Source organism: Lolium rigidum, chromosome 1 (genome assembly GCF_022539505.1).
Source record: "Lolium rigidum isolate FL_2022 chromosome 1, APGP_CSIRO_Lrig_0.1, whole genome shotgun sequence".
NCBI lineage: Eukaryota > Viridiplantae > Streptophyta > Magnoliopsida > Poales > Poaceae > Lolium > Lolium rigidum.
Genome location: NC_061508.1, coordinates 200,008,179 through 200,017,261, shown reverse-complemented (window position 1 = coordinate 200,017,261; position 9,083 = coordinate 200,008,179).

Sequence of the window (9,083 nt, the reverse complement as noted above, 5' to 3'; positions counted from 1 at the left end):
TCTCTCTCTCCCGGCCGGGCGCAGCGGGCGGCGGCGGCGGGCAAGCGCAGGGCAACAGCGGCCGGCGGCGCTGCGAGTGGGGGGGCGGCGCGCGGTGGCGCCGGCAACAGCTAGCGCGCGCGCGAAGACCGGCGGGCGCGCGGCGGCGGTTGTGAATCGATCGGCGCGACGGGCCGGGACGGCGAGATCGACGACGTACGGCGGCGCGAAGACGGGGCGGCGCGCGTTCGGCGGCTGTTCGGCGCGGCGATGGCGGCGTGACGACGGCGGCGACGGCGGCGTGACGGGAGGCGACGGCGACGGCGGGCAGGGCTTCGGCAGCGTCGAGGACTTCGTCTGTCGCGCGGAGAAGAAGATGGCGGGGCGGCGGTTCAGCGCTGGAATTTATAGTCCCCCCCTTTAGTCGCGGTTGGGGAGGCGACCCGCGACTAAAGGGTACCCTTTAGTCGCGGTTGGCCTCGCCAACCGCGACTAAAGGTATTTCGGCGGGTTTTCCCGTTCTCGCGCGCAGAGACCTTTAGTCGCGGTTGGCGAGGCCAACCGCGACTAAAGGTCTTTTTCAAATTGCTTTTCTTTTTCAAAATCATAAAATACAAATAATATATCAACAAATTCAGAAAAATAAAACTAATTCATTTCTAAATGTGAAAAATACAAATTATATATCAAAAAAATCAGAAAAATAAAACTAATTCAATTCAAAATTTTAAAAATACAAATTATATATCAAAAAAATCAGAAAAATAAAACTAATTCATTTCAATATGTTAAAAATACAAATTATATATCAAAAAATTAAGAAAAATAAAACTAATTCATTTCAATATGTTAAAAATACAAATTATATATCAAAAAATTCATAAAAATAAAACTAATTCAATTCAAAATGTTAAAAATACATATAATATATCAAAAAATTCATAAAAATAAAACTAATTCAATTCAAAATCTTAAAAATACAAATAATATATCAAAAAATTCATAAAAATAAAACTAATTCAATTCAAAATCTTAAAAATACAAATAATATATCAAAAAATTCATAAAAATAAAACTAATTCAATTCAAAAATTTAAAAATACAAATTATCAAAAATTCATAAAAATAAAACTAATTCAATTCAAAAGTTCGTTGGCCCCCTCTTCCCGCCTCTTTCCGCCGACCCCCTCTTCCCTCCTCGTCTTCCCGCCATTTCTTCCCTGTCTTCCCGCCTCTTTCTTCCCGCCAATTGTTTCCCGCCAATTTCTTCCGGCCTCTTTCTTCCCGCCAAATTTTTTCCCGCAAATTTCTTCCCGCCACTTTCTCCCCGCCTCTTTCTTCCCGCCTCCTCGTCTTCCCGCTCCCATTTTTCCCGCCATTTGTCACTACATATAGGTAGCCCGGCTTGGCCGAGCATCACATCTCTACAATCTCTCATCACTCTCTCATGGCTTCCACCGCACCCACTCTAACCTACCAGCAGGTGGAGGAGCTTTGCGCCTCGAACTACCCTTGCCCTCCGGGCTACCGCGTCCTCGCTGGGCCGGAGCCTAAGCGCCGGCGGCGTGCCGGTCCCTCCCGTCCCTCGGGGTACCGCGCGCCGGGCGGCCATCACGAACCACTACTACCTCGACCTCACGCCGGAGCAGCGGATGAATCCCCGCCGGCATCCCGATAACCAGCATACTTGGGACGCCTTCTTCATCAATCGGCGTGAGAGGGCGCTCGCCGGGTATGAGGAGGACGGTCCGCCTCCCGGAAACTTCCACGAGGCCGGCCGTCGGCTATGGTGGTACGGCCGGACTCGCGAGCGTCATGGACTACATCACGGCCGGCGATATCCCTCGCCTCGCGCTACCCTCGGTTCGAGCCACGAGCGCCGCCCGACGACGGCGACGACAGCAGCGGCACGACGACGCCGGCAACTTAGAAGGCGACGACTACCGGTACAACGGCGGCGGCTATGAAGACTACGAGTATGCATATTATACGCCTAGGCAGGAGTATGACTAAATCACTCCAAATTTCATGTATGCGGGAGTATGACTTAGTCGTCACTCCAAATTTCCTATATGCGGGAGTATGACTTAGTCACTCCAAATTTCATGTATGCAGGGAGTATGACTTAGTCACTCCAAATTTCATGTATCATCGGTGCTATCTCGAGTCAATTGAATCATTCGAAAATGGACACCAAACACATCACGGGTAATATAATTCACATGATTCATTCAACAAAGTTTGGTACAATAAATTATTACACATCATTTCTTCCCTTGTGTCCCCGCTTGCTTACGATTGTGCCGTATCCATGGAGCATCCTCATCATTTAACTTAATGCTTGGGTCGGTGTTCACTTTGAAGGGCGGAATTTCAGCAAACATATTATAATCTTCTCGACATGTCTCGTCTTGTCCTCCACTCCCACGATGTTTCTTTTCCCCGAAAGAACAATGTGGCGCTTTGGATCATCGCATGATGTACCGATCGTTTTCTTATCTTTCCGTTTCCTCGGTTTGCTACTCATGTCCTTCACATAGAAAACCTGAGCGACATCTTTCGCTAGGACGAATGGTTCGTCAAGATAACCAAGATTGTTGAAATCCACCATTGTCATTCCGTATTGCTGGTCCACCTTTACCCCACCTCCTGTTAGCTTGAACCATTTGCACCGGAACAAAGGGACCCTAAAGGAGGGTCCATAGTCAAGTTCCCATATCTCCTCTATGTAACCATAATATGTGACCTTTTGCCCATTCTCGGTTGCTCGCATCAAAGCGGACACCACTGTTTTGGTTGGTGCTCTTTTTATCTTGGGCGATCGTGTAAAATGTATTCCCATTTATCTCGTACCCTTGGAAAGTCGTTATAGTCGAAGATGGTGTCTTGGCCAACATGTACGAGCTGATCTACAACCTTATTGTCACTCATTAAATGTTTTCTCAACCAACCGCCGAAAGTCTCCATGTGGGCCTTCCTAATCCAGGATTCGAGCTTCCTGGGGTTGTCCGAGCGTAAAATATTCTTGTGTTTCTCAAAGTACGGAGCCACCAAGCTGGAATTGGTCAGAACCGTGTGGTGTGCTTCAGTCGAGAGAATGGCCGTCCATACATATCATTGATTTCCTTCCGATCGTGCCTTTTCCACTTAGTCTCCCCTCGTGCCGCGATTGAGGAAGACCAATCGGCTTAAGGCCGGAACAAAGTCAACACAAAACTCAATTACCTCCTCATTTCCATAGCCCTTGGCGATGCTTCCTTCTGGCCTAGCACGGTTACGAACATATTTCTTTAATACTCCCATGAACCTCTCGAAGGGGAACATATTGTGTAGAAATACAGGACCGAGAATGGAAATCTCATCGACTAGGTGAACCAGGAGGTGCGTCATAATATTGAAGAAGGATGGCGGGAACACCAACTCGAAACCGACAAGACATTGGATCACATCGTTCGTAACCGTGGTAGAACTTCTGGATTGATTACCTTCGAGAGATTGCATTGAGGAATGCACATAGCTTCACAATGGCTACTCGAACATTTTCCGGCAGAGCCCCTCAAAGCAATCGGAAGCAATTGCGTCATAATCACGTGGCGGTCGTGAGACTTCAGGTTTTGGAACTTTTTCTCCGCCATGTTTATTATTCCCTTTATATTGGACGAGAATCTCGACGGGACCTTCATACTCGCTCGGGCATTCAAAAAAGATGACCTTCTCTTCTTTGGTCGGAGCGTAGCCGGCACGACCTTGAAACCGTTCCGGATGCCGGTCATCGGGGTCTTTCAAACTTTGCTGGTCCCGCCGTGCTTCCTTTGTATCATTTGACTTCCCATACACGCCCAAGAAGCTTAGGATGTTCACGCAAATATTCTTCGTAACGTGCATCACGTCGATTGCGGAGCGGACTTCTAGGACTTTCCAATATTCTAGCTCCCGGAATATAGATTTCTTCTTCCACATGGCTACGTGCCCGTCGGCTCCCTTCGGAACCGATTGTCCGCCGAGACCCTTTCCAAAGATGACTTTCAAACCCTTGACCATATCAAATACCTCAGCACCGAGTGTGTTCCGCTGAGCTTCGGCCGGTGATCTGCCTTGCCGTTGTAATGCTTGCCTTTCTTTCTTACTCGGATGACCTTTCGGAAGAAATCGACGATGCCCAAGGTACACGTTCTTCTTACAATTTGGCAAATGTACACTTTCGGTCTCATGTAAGCAGTGCGTGCATGCATTGTATCCCTTATTTGACGGTCCCGAAAGGTTACTAAGAGCAGGCCAATCGTTGATGGTTACGAAAAGCAACGCTCGTAGGTCAAATTCCTCTTCTTTGTGCTCATCCCACACACGGACACCAGGTCTGCCCCACAGCTGTAAAAGTTCATCAACTAATGGCCTTAGGTACACATCGATGTCGTTGCCGGGTTGCTTCGGACCTTGGATGAGCACTGGCATCATAATGAACTTCCGCTTCATGCACAACCAAGGAGGAAGGTTGTAGATGCATAGAGTCACGGGCCGGGTACTATGGCTGGAGCTCTGCTCGCCAAAAGGATTCATGCCATCCGTACTTAGACCAAATCTTATGTTCCTTGCGTCAGCTGCAAAATCTTTGAACTCTCTGTCGATCTTTCTCCATTGCGTTCCATCTGCGGGGTGTCTCAACTCCCCGTCCGACTTACGGTCCTCTTTGTGCCATCGCAACAACTTGGCATGCTCTTTGTTCCCGAACAGACGTTTCAACCGTGGTATTATAGGAGCATACCACATCACCTTGGCGGGAACCCTCTTCCTGGGTTTCTGGCCCTCAACATCGTCACCAGGGTCATCGCCTCTGATCTTATAACGCAATGTAGTGCATACCGGGCATTCATTCAAATTCTCGTATTCACCGCGGTAGAGGATGCGATCGTTGATGCATGCATGTATCTTCGTAACCTCTAAACCTAGAGGGCGAGACAACCTTCTTTGCTTCGTACGTAGTGGCGGGCAACTCGTTATTCTTTGGAAACATATTCTTCAACATTTTCAGCAAGTTTTCAAATGCCGAGTCAGCTACACCTGCTCGTGCCTTCCATCTCAGCAAATCCAGTTGTGCAGCCCAGCTTTTTCGGACCATCATCGCATCCGGGGTACAGCGCCTTCCTCGTGATCCTCTAACATGCGATCCAAATTCTCCCTCTCTTTTTCAGTTTCGCAGCGTCTCCGTGCATCAGCAATGGTCCGACCAAGATCATCAACGGGATCATCACGTGCCTCTTCTACACCTTCCCCTTCACCTTCCCCTTCACCTTCAAGCATCCTCCATGAAAGTATCACCGAAATGAGAAAGATAGCTTTCATCATTGAAATCATCCCCTTCTTCATCTTCTTCCATTATAACCCCTCTTTCTCCATGCTTGGTCCAACAATTATAGCTTGGCATGAAACCGTGCCGAAGCGTGTGCATGTGAACATCTCTTGAGGAAGAGTAACCCTTCCGATTCTTACACTTAACACATGGACAGATAACAAAACCCCCTGCTTGTTCGCATTAGCCACTACGAGGAAATCTTTCAAACCCGTACTCGAACTCGCCGGAGAGTCGGTTACCGTACATCCATTGCCGATTCATCTGCATTATTATAATATAAAATATATAATTAACCATCATGCATTTGTTAAACTAACTAGCTACAAACAATATAAATTAAACAATGAACTACACACACATGCATATTTTATCAATGACACATCAAAGGTTCAAGTTGCTAACCGCGATCGAGGAGGAAAAAATAAATGAGAAAGCTCAAGTGTGACTCCAACACTTCATATCATGTTTGTTTCATGCTCTTGGGGCATTTCATCAAACACCTTATGTGCATAAGAGGAACCAAAAGCAAACCTAACACTCACTTGTGAAGTTTGTGAAGAGAATGGCTCCAAATGGCTAAGTGTTGGCTGCTGGATGGGTATATATAGGGGAGGGGCTTTAGTCCCGGTTGGCCCGGCCAACCACGACTAAAGGCCTTCGGGCACCTTTAGTCGCGGTTGGGTTGGCCAACCGCGACTAAAGCCCCCACGTGCACCCGGCTGGCCACCGTGCGCCACGGGCCCAGGCCTTTGGTCGCGGTTCGCCACACGAACCGCGACTAAAGACCCCATTAGTCGCGGTTCCTTTACCTTCGCGACTTATGGGGCTTCCCGGAAGCCTGTTTTTCCACCAGTGTGATGCACCAGAGGAGACCCATGGAATATAGTCAGAACTAAGTCTCACGATGAACAGAGGAAATCTATGGAATATAATCAGATCTTTTTCTTTTATCTTTCGAAGACTCACGATGAGCAGATCTAGAGGTCCTAGGGTTCTGCTACTATAATTTGCATTCCATGTAACTATATTGCTAATAAAATAGGTTCCGTATTTATTCTCTTCCAAAGTATTGTGGTACGACAATAATCACGAATTTTATAAATTTTATTATATGTATCTATTTAATATGACGGCATACAAAAGGCACTATGGTCGATATGTTCTTTCTTTTAATGAAAACGTTAATTATTTTGCTATATACTATTAAATATGATTCCTCCACAAGTGATTTTTTTAGCATGATACTTATTGTGCATAGAACCTTTGAAGCTCTAAGCGCACAATGTAAGTTTCTAAGGAACCTTAAAATGTTTTAGACACTTTCAGAAGTTGCCCTCTCATTTGCGAGGGCCACTGTGCTAGTTTGAGCTGAATAATAAAATAAAGTTACACAAGATCCATAAAATTAGTTCCGAAGATTAACCTCTAACTTCCAAGGGAAACCCCATGAAAAATAATACTCCCTCCGTTCCTTTCTATAGTGCCTATAGATTTTTGGCATTTGTTTCAGAATATAAGGTTGTAGCTTAGCTTTTTTTCAATTACCCCCTCCCCGTTCAGCTCCCAAATCGTCCAGCTCCCAAAATTGTTATGATAAGTTAGGAAGATATGGATTTCCCAAATTTTACGTTGATCTCAAATCGTTCAGCTAGGGGTCTTGTGTACAAAATACTCTTGCGCTAATTTCCGTGCCAAAAAACAATAGGCACTATAGAATGGAACAGAGGGAGTAGTATGTATCTTCACAATTGAAATGGCTATGGACCTATGGTGAATATAGTGAGAACATATGTAATGTATTTGGCCAAGACATTTCGTATGCCGTACTTCTTTTTTAAAAGCTATGCATAAGTTATTTCTAAGAATTTCCGCATGATTAATTAGTTGTATATATAAATTTTATGAGTCTACCCCCAGTAAATACTACTCCTGATTTATTTTCACCTCTGAGTATTATAGTATTAGTGTAGTTGTCATCGATGTTTGTGCAGAGAGGCTCACGTATCCTATTGTTCTGAGTCACACTAGTGGAAAACGGGGCTATAGGCCCGGTCCATTTGGGCCTTCAGTCCCGGTTTTCAAACCGGGACCAATAAGGCGGGACTAAAGGGTCCACCCTTTAGTCCCGGTTCAAAGTTGCACCGGGCCGCCACGTGGTGTGGTCAGGAAGCTCGCGGTGGATAGCCTTTGGTCCCGGTTCGTGGTACGAACCGGGCCTGTGGTTCTCTGCCGCGGCAGAGAATTGCTATTTCTCCGCCGCGGCACAGGTTTCGGCTGTAGCAGCGTTTCTCTGCCGCGGCAGAGAAACAGGGCATTTCTCTGCCGCGGCAGAGTTTCAGCAATGCATATATATCATTCAAGAAACCACAAAATATCGTCGTGAATATATATAGACATCGTCAACAGTACACGTAATGCATGCATATTTACAATATAAAGCTAGTCGGATCTCTTTACTAAATCTATTAGCCTCTACGGAGTTCCTCCATATCTATGACCTAGCATAGTGCTCTACACCTTGGGTAATGACCTCGGTAATAAAGAATCCCGCGATTTCCTCTTGAATTGCTCGTATTTGGGCATCCGTTATGAGAGTGTCCCGCAAGGCGTTTCATCTATATTTAAAAAAGGGAGAACAATATATGAATGGAACTCAATACAATAGATGGTACTAATTAAGATAATTGTGAGAATTTGTTATCGTACACGAGTGTGGTGTATACGGGCATCCCCACCCTTGGGACAGGCCATGTCACGAATGAAGGTGCGTACGTAGTATCCACATAAGTTATTCCCGGGTTCCTGCCTCATACACTTTACCAAAAAATAATTCGATCAAACTAATAATCAAGCATCGTATTGAAAGTAAATATCATATATATAGAGTTTCACGGACATAGATATATAGTACTACTTACAGGGTAATCTTGAAATGTAAGCTCCGGTTTCCATGTACCCGGAACAGTATTGATGAACCGTTTCCAGGCCCTGCCCGGCAAGAAATAATGAGTAAATGAGTTATTGATTAGTTGATGAAATCGTCGAATTAGAACAGATGAAGATGCCAATACGAAATTGATTGAAATTACCTCTGGAGGATGGCAGCCATGTTCGCCCATTCCGCATATTCTTTACGTTTCGAGTCCATGACATTTACGACTCCTTTGTGAAGATCAATGATTAGGAGAATAAAGTGGAATCTGCACAAGCATAGCTCAATGATTACGAGAATAAAGTGGAAGGTGCACAAGCATAATGTATGTTATATATAACACTCACTTGAAGTTGTAGGGAAAGAATATATCCTGTTTGTTTGCTTGCTTCACTAAAAACATTAACATGTTGTCCTCTGTGTCCTTGGGGTAGTCTCGAACCGTAACTTCATGAACTGTGTTTGGGTCTATGAACCCCAGCGGTAGGAGCTTGCCTCTTTTGTATTCGAGCTTCTTCATTCTGCATCATTAAATGTATAGCGTACACAAAGAATATAGTGAGGATAATTGTTAGTGCAAATGAATGAGCGCTGAGCTACAAACTTAATTACATAAATAAATCACTTACATGCAGTAGCAACTGATGACAGCTTTGTCGAGGGCGTCTTGATTGAATAACTGAAACAGTTCTTCTAACTCAAGGTTTATCTCCTCGACCCCCCGGAAGTAATGCTCATCTCTAAGATACACCGTGAGGTAGCGATCACCTCTTCGACGAGGCTTTCAGGTACCAGTCATGCAACCTTCGCATCTGAGTCCCT